The sequence below is a fragment of the Dama dama genome, chromosome 25 (genome assembly GCF_033118175.1).
Source record: "Dama dama isolate Ldn47 chromosome 25, ASM3311817v1, whole genome shotgun sequence".
NCBI lineage: Eukaryota > Metazoa > Chordata > Mammalia > Artiodactyla > Cervidae > Dama > Dama dama.
Window position 1 is genome coordinate 39,161,645 of NC_083705.1, and position 12,485 is coordinate 39,174,129.

Below are 12,485 nucleotides of genomic sequence, written 5' to 3' on the forward strand. Positions count from 1 at the left end.
GTTTCCCAATGTGAAGGCTGAGAATCTGTGTTTTAAAAATTCTGGTGCAACAAGTTCACTAATTTGAAACCCACAAATCTAGATAGAACCACTGTTAACATTTGGTAGACTCTACCATTTTCTCTGTTTGCAAGTAATTTTATTTATTTTTATAAAAATTTGAGATACTATTGTGTAGTACAACAGAACCACAATCCCAATTAAGCCAAGTTTATTGTTTCATAATCAAAAATTCTAAGGTTGGTTCTAACTTGGAGAACTACTCAATCCAGGGCATATGATAACCCTTACATCTTTAACTTTTTTTTGAACATTCAGGCCCTTTTCTGCCTTAACAACTCAAGGAAGAAAAAGTACAGGAATTGTACTTATTAGTCCATCTTTGATGATGTGCCAAGTGAATGAGGAACTTAAAATTTGGTCTGAGTCACTTCTTTGGCCTACATGGGTTGGAGTCAGCACCACTTGAAACACATGGAGTTGTTTTCCTACGAGAAAGGGAAATTCTGTTAGTGGAACAAAGCAGGGATGGACATGTGCTAATAAGACAAAAACAACATTTATGCAACACACTACGCAGATGGTACTGCTTCCTGCTGCTTCCACCTAATATTGTGTCCTAATCACTTTTTCATGTCATCAAGTATTCTTTGAAAACTTGATATCTTAGTACCACTTAATATTCTACTTAATATGAACAGTGTTAGTTATCTGTTGCCGCAGTACGAATTAACCCAGAATTTAGCAGCTTAAAGCAACAAACTTATCATCTCACAAAGTGTCTGAGGGCTTCCCTGGTGGCTCAGTGGTAAAGAATCTACCTGTAATGGAGAGGAGACCTGGGTTCCATCCCTGGGTTGGGAAGATCCCCTGGAGGAGGGCATGGCAACCCACTCCAGTATTCTTGCCAGGAGAATCCCATGGACAGAGGAGCCTGGCAGGCTACAGCCCGTGGGGTCACACAGAGTCAGACACAACTGAAGCGACCAAGCAGCAACAGCAGTGGAGTGTCTGGATGTCAGGAGTCTTTGAGTGGCTCAGTTGGGTAGGTCTGGCCCACGGTCTGTCAGGAGGCTGCAGGCAAGCTGTGAGCTGCAGCTCCAGCCCTCGAGCACTTGACTGGAGGCTCCTCTTCCAAGCTCAGTCACATGGCTATTGGCCGCAGAGTGACCTAAAAGAGGAGAGTGGAGAGGAAGACAGGTAATGCACGCTCCCCTGGACTCTCCCTCTTCCTTGTCTCACTCTCAGATCACGTGCTCCTGCTTCTGGCATAATCTCTGAGATGGACTCCTTGTGTCTGGTGCTTAACTCAAGCTCTGATTTCAAGAGCTGCTGCTGCTGCTGCTAAGTCACTTCAGTCGTGTCCGACTCTGTGCGACCCCATAGACGGCAGCCCACCAGGCCCCTCTGTCCCTGGGATTCTCCAGGCAAGACTACTGGAGTGGGTTGCCATTTCCTTCTCCAATGCATGCATGCATGCTAAGTCTCTTTAGTCGTGTCCGATTCTGTGCGACCCTATAGACAGCAGCCCACCAGGCTCCTCCATCCACAGGATTCTCCAGGCAAGAATACTGGAATGGGTTGCCATTTCCTTCTCCAGATTTCAAGAGAATTCTAAATAAATCAGCAGGGTTTTATAATTACATAGCAATCATTCTGTTGAATTAAACTGTGAAGTCCCAGGAAAGACCAAGAACTCTGCTATTCTGTGAAATATGCGGGACATGGTATACATTCTTTCTCTTACTGTGCTTTTCTGATTAAGAACCATCACTTCCTTGTTTCCTTTACTAAACACATTACAGCAAGTTGCCTAATAAATGCTATTGGAAAACTTTGCTTTTCAGATAGGAGTTTTAAAAAGCTACATATTAAAAAATTTGCAAGGGTTTTTTCCTCCAAGAAAAAGTAAGTAGCTTAGATCTACCATATGTAGCATCTTCTCTTGAGAAATCAAGGCCTCTAGCTCCTTTGGCAGGCAGGGTTGTTAGCAAAAGAGATACTGCTATGTGAACAAGGAGGGTTTACCCTGACTTCAGTCCTCGTTGGCCAGATGTAGAACATGCCAAAGCCACTACTCACTACAGTTTCCAGCTTGCAGATGTGTCAACGAAATACAAAGAACAATCTGACATCTCCTGGGCTGACCATGAACCAACCGCTGCCGCTTCATGTAGAATCCAATTGCTTGGGAAATGGCTTCAAAACAAATCTCAATTACCCAGGGAAATGGGGGGAGGGGATAGATGACGTCTGTTCCATCAATGCCCCTCATCCTCTTTGTACATGTTTTTACAAACTATGGCTATACCTGACTTTATGCAATAGAAGCCTATGTGAAAAAAAAATTGAGTACAACATGTTATCACCGTTTAAAATCACCAGGTGGCGCTAGTGGTAAAGACCCCCCCCCCCCCCCCCCCCGACCCCTTAGTAAGAGAAGTGGGTTCGATCCCTGGGTGGGGAAGATCCCCTGGAGAAGCAAATGGCAACCCACTCCAGTATTCTTGCCTGGAGAATCCCAAGGACAGAGGAGCCTAGTGGGCTATCGTCCGTAGGGGTGCAAAGGGTTGGACGTGACTGAGGTGACCTAGCACACACACACATATCACTAAACTCAAATTGTACACTTTAATTATGCACAGACTTTTGTATGTATAAAATTTTTAAAAAATCACTATTAAAAATGGAGGAGGAGTGCTCGCTTCGGCAGCACATATACTAAAATTGGAACGATACAGAGAAGATTAGCATGGCCCCTGCGCAAGGATGACATGCAAATTCGTGAAGCGTTCCATATTTTATTGAAAAAAAAAAGAAAAAAAAATGGAGGAGGAGGAGGATGTACATTTACTCATGCAGAGACAGGATAGTTTCAGATTTAGATTTTATCCTTATTAAAATTCTCAACATTCAAAAAGGATTCTAGCCAGCTTCCCAGAACAGCTGTTGATTAAAACATTTGTGTCAGAACTAAACTGAGCATACAATTCCCAAGGGATTTGGTACAGCCACAACTATAAATTTCCTGTTACTTAATGTATATTAAAAGGTTAAGGTGAGATCCATATGAAAAGGCTAATTTTTAAACAGAATATTTTGTTGAAGTGAAGAATACTTCTATCATGTAAGGAACCACTCTGATTTATGTTTGCATTTTTAAAATATTGGATTACCTGGTGAGTCAGAGTACCTATGTAACTAAAATGAATTGACATAATTTTAGCTAAATGCAAAAAAACCTTGGGAGTCTAGTGTTTGTAGTATTAGAGTAGGCAAATGAAGTTTTTTTTTTGGAAGTACAGTCTTAAATATCTCAGACCTTTTTTTTTTTTTTTTTTTACTACATTCAAAGGAGCCGTTAGTAAAGGAGCCTTTAGTAGCTAAAGACCCCAGATTAAGGCTCACTGGTTTGGATCACCTTTCTATTGCTTAAAAGTCTCTCTGGGTCATTTGGTGCCAATCAAGTCTAGGGCCCTGGTAATTCAAAATTATCACCCTTCCAACGCCTGACTCTCCAGTAACCTAAGATCATAAAGTAGTCTCAGAGAGAGGGCCCTGACCACTGGGAGATGAGTTCATGGCTAAGTCCACACCAGAGGTAACTCTTTACTGGCAGATTCTGCGGAGAAAATGTTTGATAAGGATTTTTAGATTGAAGTTCCGCTTTGTGAGGTCAGAGTTGGCCTGTCTGCTGCTCCTGCCTGTGCTGGGGCCTGATCAAAAGCTGGCGGTAGATCATACGGAAGCTTTACTTCGGGCTTGAGACAGAAATTTTAGTCTTTCTGCTTTCCACTTTCTCTTCCCCCAGGCCTGCCCCCACCTTCCCACGCTCCCACCCTCACCTCTAGCCCCTTCAAGCACACACCACACACACATGTGTGGTCTTTCTCCAGTAGAGGGAGGTACGACATCAGGAGAGCCCCAAATGCAGTCTTCAGCTTCTTTCTGTCTCACACACACAGGCACACACACTTGTGCTTTTAGTTCATAGGAGCAGGAATAGACCCAAAGACATGGTTTACTGAGCCCACATGTATTGTACAAAGCGCTTTCTCATTTTTGACATTTAATGATTCCAGGTGTGGGTTATACCTTGAGAAAAGCTAAATATTAGATGTGCTCCCTTTCCAATCTTTTCTTATTGAAAGGGCTAAATGTTGAACTCATAATTTTTAGGGTGACGAGCACTCAGATTTTTAAGTAATTGACTTTGATCCTTAAAATTTGAGGGTTCCCCCGCTTTCCAATCCTCTTTTTTTTTTTTTTTCAATCTTCTTTTAAAAAAATATCCATAAGAAAGTTCCTTTTGCATTTTGGGTAGTTAAATTTAAGACTAACTAAAAAACCGTGTGAGTATATCTTGGTCAATAGGGCAGCAGCTGGAATTCCAGTGTAAAGCCTGTCAATGGGGCAGAGACCATCTTTCAGCAGCTGCTGTAGTTTTGTTAGCTCTCTGGCTGTTGACAAAAGAATCAGTTGCTGTCATTTGATATTGAATAATTTTCAGGGTTAATTTTCTTCTGCTCATCTCTCATATTTTTTAAAGTTTGGAGTCATTGTATGAGGATTATTAGACCCTTGTCATTCCCAGTGAGGATGCTGAGGTCCCAGGAGTTCTGCTTCCATCCCAAGGACAGCTCGGCTGTGCTGTGCCTGTCACTTTCGGGGCTCTTCTTACTGACCCCGAGTCCCCTGTGTTCCAAGGTCAGATGCTTGAGAAAGAACATGATGAAACAGCCAAGAGGAACTTAGAGGTCAGAGCTCTCTGTTCTCCTCTGGCTTGGATCCACCTCCCCCATGGGACCTTAAGTTTGGCGGGCCTCAGAATTACCAAAGACGTGAAGCTAACCAGCCTTGGCCTTCTCCTCATCAGAAGAGTCCTCTTTCCTCCGGTTCCTGAACCCTCCAGCTTTCTCTAGCAATCTGAAGTTCAATGACTGAACCACGACGTAATTAATGATGGTAGTAAGTAGCATGGAGTACCTCCAGTGTTGGGGGCGCGCTCGACCTATATTAGATACTCTATTTACTCCTCAAGGAAACCTATGAAGATTATTATGCTAATTTATTGGTGATGAGGCTGAGGTTCTATGAGGTTCAGCTGCTTGTCTAAGATCATTCATTGATTAGAGTTTGGATTTGATTCTAGACTTTGAAGTGTGTTCCCTACAGGACACTGTGAGAATGGCCACCTTCCTCGGGAATTGCAGGACAAGTTCTCTCACCCGGCATATGGGGTCCATTAAGAAACTGTGTTCCATCCAGGCTGTGCCATCACGTGGGTGTGTGACAGGGAAAGTCTCCTAACCTTCAGAACACCAGCGTCCTCCTCTACAGGGTGAAGGTTTCAGCCACATTTCAGGCCCCTGCTGTGCCAAGGTTCCCCCGAATCTACTCACAGGGAGGAAGGAGTCGTTGCATCCGTAAGCTCCCGGGAGAGGGAAGGTTAAGTGGTGGAGAGAGAGGCTGATCAGGTTTTCTCGCAGTTTTGGAGGAATGGGTCAGGCTGGACTCTGATAAACTGCACGTGTAGATGAGCGATGTGCCTGAGGCAGACTGGGGACAAGTCTGACCGCCCTCCAGTTGTCCTTTGGGCTCTAGTTGGTGGAGTGAAAGCTGGAGGCCCTGTTCTGAGTCTCCATCATCTTCCTTCACCCTGTCCTTCTCCTCTTTAGCCCACCTGTCCTTGAGCTGAGGTCCCCACAGGCTTTGGTAACCTTCACGTGGGGGTCAACAATGCCAGGGGCAGGGTGTAGGTGGGGAAGGAAGGAAACAAACACCTGGGCTCTGGGCTCCACCCAAATGGTTTCCTCTCCTCGCCATTGGGAGCCAGACCCTTCCGCTCCCTGGAGCCTCATGTTCCTGTGCTAACTAGATCCTCTTCTCACCCTTCCCAGCGCTCCTTGTCACCCAGACTTCTCCAGGGCAGTGCAACGGGCCTACTTGTACCTGAGCTCCCTGCATCCATCCGTACAACTCGCCCAGAAGAACATTTTCCCAAAGCCTGTGTCCCCGGCTGTGAGCTGCTCTCTGAACACCCAAATAAAGCAAAAGCTGTGACCGAACCAGATTCCTTTGCCTGATGTTCAGCAAGCCAAACGCTGGGATGCTGAGGTTTGCTGCAGAGAAAGGGTTTACTCACGAGACAGTCAAGTGGGAAAATGGGAAAACAAATCTCAAAACCCCTTGCTGAAGTCGAGGAGCTCGGGATATCTATGGGATAAAGCTGAGCCCTGGGGAGTGTGGGGGAAGGTGATTGGAAATAAGAAAAGGTGAGGCAGTCATTGTCCTGCATAGCTGAAACTAATCAAAGCCTTTCGCCTGGGCTACATGTTCAGAAAATGGTGATGGTAGCACCTTCTGAGGGTGAATTTTGAACCCTCTGATGTCAAAATGTCATGGAACGGACACACAAATAGCCAGTTGAAGGGTTGGTGATCTTAACCAGTCCTGACTGGCTCAAGCTCAAACTAGACACAGCTGATTCAAAAAAGTTCCTGAAAAACAACTTGGCAAACAATTAGGCTACCTGACACTTGAAGTTTGTTTGTTTGTTTTTTTTTCAAGTTTTTCCTAGCCACAATTAAAGCGAGTTTGATCAGTGAAGGCAGGTTACAGGTTTAATGGATTCTGGCTGATAATTATATTCTGTTTCAAAGCTACTATTTGTTGACGGTCTGTTAATGTCCCAGGCATTTTAATAGCAGCCTTAGGTAGTTTATCTAACTTGATTTATTCCTCACCACCCTGTGAGTCAGCTAGCATTACCGCATTTGCTTTTGAGAAAATTGTTGTTCAGAGTCTGAGCTGTCCAGTTACCCAGCTAGTGAAAGGCAGAGACCATAGTCCTATCACTTTTCCTGATTGAAAGAAGAACTTTGCTTTCTCAAGGCTATTTATCAGGACTGTGCTTTCTTAGCTAAAAGTTAAAATGTGCATCCTTTTTTTAAATCAGTATTTTTTTAATTGAAGTATGCTTGATTTACACTGTTTTGTTCACTTCTGCTGTAGAGCTGCTGCTGCTAAGTCGCTTCAGTCATGTCCGACTCTGTGCGACCCCTTAGACGGCAGCCCACCAGGCTCCTTTGTCCCTGGGATTCTCCAGGCAAGAACACTGGAGTGGGTTACCATTTCCTTCTCCAATGCTTGAAAGTGAAAAATGAAAGTGAAATCGCTCAGTCGTGTCCGACTCTGCTTGACAGCAAAGTGATTCAATTATACATATATGGACATTCTTTTCAATATTCTTTTCCACTGTGCTGTATCATAGGATGTTAAATATAGTTCCTTGTGCTATACAGTAGGACCTTGTTGTTTATCCACTCTGTGTATAGAAACTTACACTTGCTAACCCCAGCCTCCTACTCCTTTTCTTCTCCGGTGTCCTCTCCCTTGGCAACCACCCGTCTGTTCTGTGTGTCGGTTTCACAGGCTCATTTGAAAACACGCCTTCTCATCAGATGTAGTGTGCAGTGGGGCCTCTAATAGAACATCCGAGGTCGTGATTGTCTCAGATGAACTGGGACTGTGTTGGCATCCGTATTTCACAACTGCCTCTTGTCCCATCTCCCGCAAGCCCCACGTTGGAGTATGAGTATCAGCCAGCCATTAGGAAGGAAGGGACATGATGAAATAAGTCATCCCAGTCAGGCTGCTGTGTTGGCTGAGTTGTGTTTTATTTTACTCTGTGGTGAACAGGGAAGGGCCTCAAATCACGGAGTAGCTTGAGAGATTTCCTGTTTTTCCTATCACTGTTTTTAGGGGGATGTTAGCTTGTGCGTGCATGCTAATTCACTTCCGTCGTGTCCGACTCTTTGCGACCCCATGGACTGTAGCCCCACCAGGCTCCTCTGTCCATGGGATTCTCCAGGAGTGGGTTGCCGTGCCCTCCTCCAGGGGATCTTCCCGACCCAGGGATGGAACCCCCATCTCTTAATGTCTTCTGCATTGGCGGGCAGGTTCTTTACCGTGGGTGCCACCTGGGAAACCTGAATGTTAACATAGGCTGTTGCTAATTTGACAAGCATTCTTTTCCTGTTGAGCAAGGCATCCAAAGCCCCAGTTTTCCAGCAGGTTCAAAGCACACCTCTGTCTGCACTCTTGCCAGAGCGGCACTGCGTGATTGCCTGTTAGCTTCGTTCTCCTCTTTAGTAATAGATTTTGTAAAGGAAGGTGGTGAACCCCAAAGAAAGTGTGGTGGGCTTTCTGGCTGGGAGGGTTTTCCGATTCCTCTGAAATCACACACCAGATAGCTGCCTCCTGCTCCAGGAGTGAGTAAAGTGAGTCCTGGGCTTAAGGAGAGCCCTCCAGGTGGGGGGGAGATAACAGACCCAGGAAAGCTCGCATCTCCCCACCCCCACTCAGCTCTCTTTTGGATTATACCTGAGGCAGGTGGCCCAGGCCCTGAAGGGCCTTAAAGTAACAGCTTGATGGTCTGCCCGCTGAGATTGCCTTCCCTGGATGGACGCCTCGTTTCTTACTGCCGCAGACTGAGACCTGTGCCCCCACCCCCACCCCCCCCCACCCACCCCCCACTTCCTGTGTTCAACTCTGACTGCTGGGCTGCTCTTTTCTCCTCTGTGGCCTGAGAAAGAGGACATGGGAAAAGGAAGGGTGATGCCCTGGAGGAGCTAGAAGCTCTGCATTTCTCACTGGGGTAGGGAGGGGATATTCTGAGGTTGGATTCTGGATCTTAAATATTTGGGAATCTGAGGGCAGAAGAAAGGGTGTGGAAGAAAAGGAGACATCCGTCAGACCTATAGGATCTGGAAAAAGAGGTCACAGCACTGCAGTTAGGGGACCCGTGTCCCAGGCCTGGTGAAGGGGGTGACACCAGCCCACAAGGGTGCCTTCCAGTCAGTTGAAAGACTTTTGATTTTAATGTTATACCAAGGAACTGACTTTAGATTTGTTAGTCTTCCACTGCATGAAATACTTGAATTTTCTCTGTCATCTTTGCTGTTTATTCATTTCTGAGCAGCTTTTAATATGGTGAGAGAAAGGATGTGAACACACCGCAGCTCCCACACGCAGGTACATTTACTCCTAATAAACCACTGAGACCAAGCTCTTGGTGGGCATGGGCGACCTGCCTTTGGTCAGGTCTCTGAGACTGAGTTTCCTCCTAGGAAAGTGTAGGAGAAAATACCTGCCTTGCTTTTCATATACGGCTGTTGTGAGGATTCCGTGGGCTGGTAGATTATTCATTTATGTCTTTCTCAACAGATACTTATCAAAAGCCTAATCTGTGCCCACCCTCCTCCAAACTTTGGGGGTTCTCAGTGAACCAGATAGACGAGAACCCTAATGTCAAAGCATTTACATTCCATAATGCATCCATGGTTTTCAATTGTTTTTAAATTAAAAATTAGGTTATTTGTTATAATCTTAGCTGGAAATCCAATATGTAAAATAAGTAGAAAGGAAATAAGATCAGGGATTTAAGTTTTCTGCGTTTCTCTCAGCCCCAGTTTCCCCAGTGGACTTTGGGAACACCGTTTGGAGTGCTTTTAGAAATTCCTTCACATTCACTCAGCGTGTGAGAACTCATTGACTCCTGACTTTGCAAATAGTGTATGGGTAGGGCCACCCAGAGCCCTTATGCTGGTGAGACTAGCATCGGAAGGAGCCTTCTCCCTGGGCCTGCAGAGTAAGAGGAGGGAGTGATCATTGGTGGGAGCTGCTGAGATTTAATGAGAGCTGCAGCCGATGGAGAAGCTGCTTGCGTGGCTTCAGCAGAGGGACGCAGCTGCTGCCAGACCAAAGCCGGGCTGGAAGGGGCTCTGATCTCTGCTCCTCCCCCTCCCTTCTTCCCTCCCATTTCCTGCCAGTGTACTCCAGGGGTGGAATCGATCCAGAAGCCCGAGGCAAGGAACCCCTCCTGGTGCAGGCACAGAGCAAGGCGGGGATGGGTGGGGAGCTGACCTATCACCCCGACAGTGCCCTGCGCTGTGCCAGGCACCCTGCAAGGTGCTGCGGATACAAGATGGGTGAGCCGCAGCCCTGCTCTAGAACACAAGTCAGTCGTGACTCCAGGAGAGTGTGACGAAGACAAGCGCTGGCTTAGAATCATGTCCAGATGAAAATCAAATGACAGCTCAGAAAGAATCTAGAAGTTGGAATCCTCACACATAGTTCGACTTCTATGCACCAGTAGCCTCTGGACCAAAAACCTCATTGATAATTGATGCCTTCTTGTCTGTTTTTCCGACAGGGTCCTGCCAGGGAAATGCAGACCCTTGATCCTTCGATATTCAGCGACCTGGTCTCCTTGTCAGTAAAGACTGTCTTACTAATACCATTAAAAGGTGTCCTCAATAACATAGTAGTAAGGAGTAGAGACAGACTCCCACGGCACCCCCATCCATGTGTCACACCAGCTCAAGATGTTCTGTCATCTCAGAGGGGGCAAAACGGCTGCAACTGTGCAAAATACGATAAACCACGAAACAAAATAGTACATGACATCTGCTACTTAAATAGTGAAACCTGAGCTGCGGCTTTATGGGTTTGGCAAACATGCCGCGTTGTGTATCAGTCTGAACACTGAAGATGAAGATAAACTATGTGTGGACTGGCTCCTGCATTAGATGATTTCTTTCCCATCTCAGTTTGTCTCCATCGTGGAGTAGAAGTGGAGATGGGTGTGGCAGGACACCTGTCACCTAAGCGCTGGTGACCCCTGTCCTGCAGTGACTGGCTGAAGGCAGATCCCAAGAAGCCCCAGGGGTCTGCTGGTTCCCTGAACCCACTGAGGGACCACCTGCTGACCAAGAGAGGACAAGAAATTTCAGTCTAAATATTGTAGCTCAGTCTCAAATTGAAGCTCCACTGGGATTGTTAGGGAAAATGGAAGTAAATTCTCAATCAGAGGGATGGAAAGAATTGGTTTTGGTCAGAAAAGATTTGTTGATGTTTCTAAATGCCAGCAAACACGTGGCAGAAAAAGACTCCGAGATTCCATGATTCTGATGTGATTTTTGGAAGAATTTGAAACTAAGTCATTTCGTTAGCTGACCCTGAGTACCAGTTCTTTAAGGAAAAGGAAAAGGGACACATATTTTGGCAACATTGCTCCTGTGGCTGAGCCAGCCTGAGCCTCTGGGAAGGCTGGGGAGGTTTCAGTGAATTCTCTGGGCTCCCTTTGCAAAGCAAGACATGACCGAGGTGGCGATTGTGAATTCCTTTCTGAGCAGCAATTGAGACCAAAAGAGCAGACAGTTCAGCTTGGAACACAGGCTGTTCTAGTTGATTTTGTTCTCGGGAGCTGCTATTTCCATTCACCGGACTGAGCTTTTTAAATGTGCACAGTAGAGAAGTCATCCAGCTGGGAGGGTGGGGAGAGGAGCCCCAGAGGGTGACAACAGCGTACACGTTGTTCAGCAGATGCACCAGCACAGCCAGGGCCATGAGGGGTGTCGGCCGGGTTCTGGGGCTGATGAGGGCTCTGCTCCGCTTCCGTCCTGGCTGCTCCCTGTGAGGAAAGCTGTGGCTCCTCCTTGTCACCAGGGACTTGACAGGAACGAGGTGTTCCATGTTCCTGAGGAAAGAGTTCATGAACCTGAGGTTCCTTAGCAAGTAACGAGAGTTAGCGTGCTGAGAGTGTCAGGCTTCTTGATTGTCTTTTCTGTGACTGTGTAAATGGTGCATTTTTTTTTTTTTCTTTGAAAACTGGAGGTTTAAAGGGCCAGTTTTATTCATGGAAGGCTTCCTTGGTGGCTCAGATGGTGAAGAATCCTCCTGAAATGCAGGAGACCCGGGTTGAGTCCCTGGGTCAGGAAGGTCCCCTGGAGAAGAAAATGGCAACCCACTCTGGTATTCTTGCCTTGAGAATCCTGTGGACAGAGGAGCCTGGCGGGCTACAGTCCATGGGGTCGCAAAGAGTCAGACACGACTGAGTCTGAGACTTTATTCATGGAAAACCGGCTGGAAGAATGCTGTTGGGGTTAAGTGCCAAAGCACAGCTTCCTTCTCTTTCCCCCCTTTGAATGGAGTTAACCCATTTCGCTACTGAGTGTTGAAAAATAAGCCAGGGAAACTGCAGCTGGGCCTGTCAGAGAGGGAGGCAGGGAGCCCCTGACTCTGGGCAGGACAGGTGGGAAGGGGGTCGGGGTAAGGGGCAAGATGAGGAGGGGGAGAAGCGGGGCCCTAGCATCTTCCTGCTCCCAGTTTTCTTCATACAAAAGAAGGAATCCCCTCCTCGTCTCCCTGTTTCTCTCCACACACACCCCCACCTTGATCCTGGGTTGGGTGCCCTTCCAGCAACTACTCGTGTGTGCCTTAGGCAGGTTACATAGCTTTCTGTTAAAGGGAAATCATAGTAGTCTTTAGGCATTCTGAGAATTCCTGGAGACGGTCCATCAGAAGCTCTTAGAACCGTGGAGAAAACAGTAGTTTCTTGGCAAATGCTGGTAGGCATCAGGGCTCCTCTTCCTGCTTCTGAGTCCTTCTGATTTCCCCGAGGCCCTTTGGTCACTGACTTG

General features: G+C 46.6%; 1 long non-coding RNA gene and 1 other non-coding gene across 3 annotated transcripts in view; both read left to right on the forward strand.

The window, feature by feature from the left end:
- LOC133046829 (uncharacterized) overlaps positions 1-12,485 on the forward strand; it is a 54,569-nt gene that overhangs the window by 16,047 nt on the left and 26,037 nt on the right. The window lies entirely within an intron of this gene.
- LOC133046907 (U6 spliceosomal RNA) lies at positions 2,698-2,804 on the forward strand. The gene has a single exon (XR_009690602.1). It is a non-coding gene; the product is annotated as a U6 spliceosomal RNA (small nuclear RNA).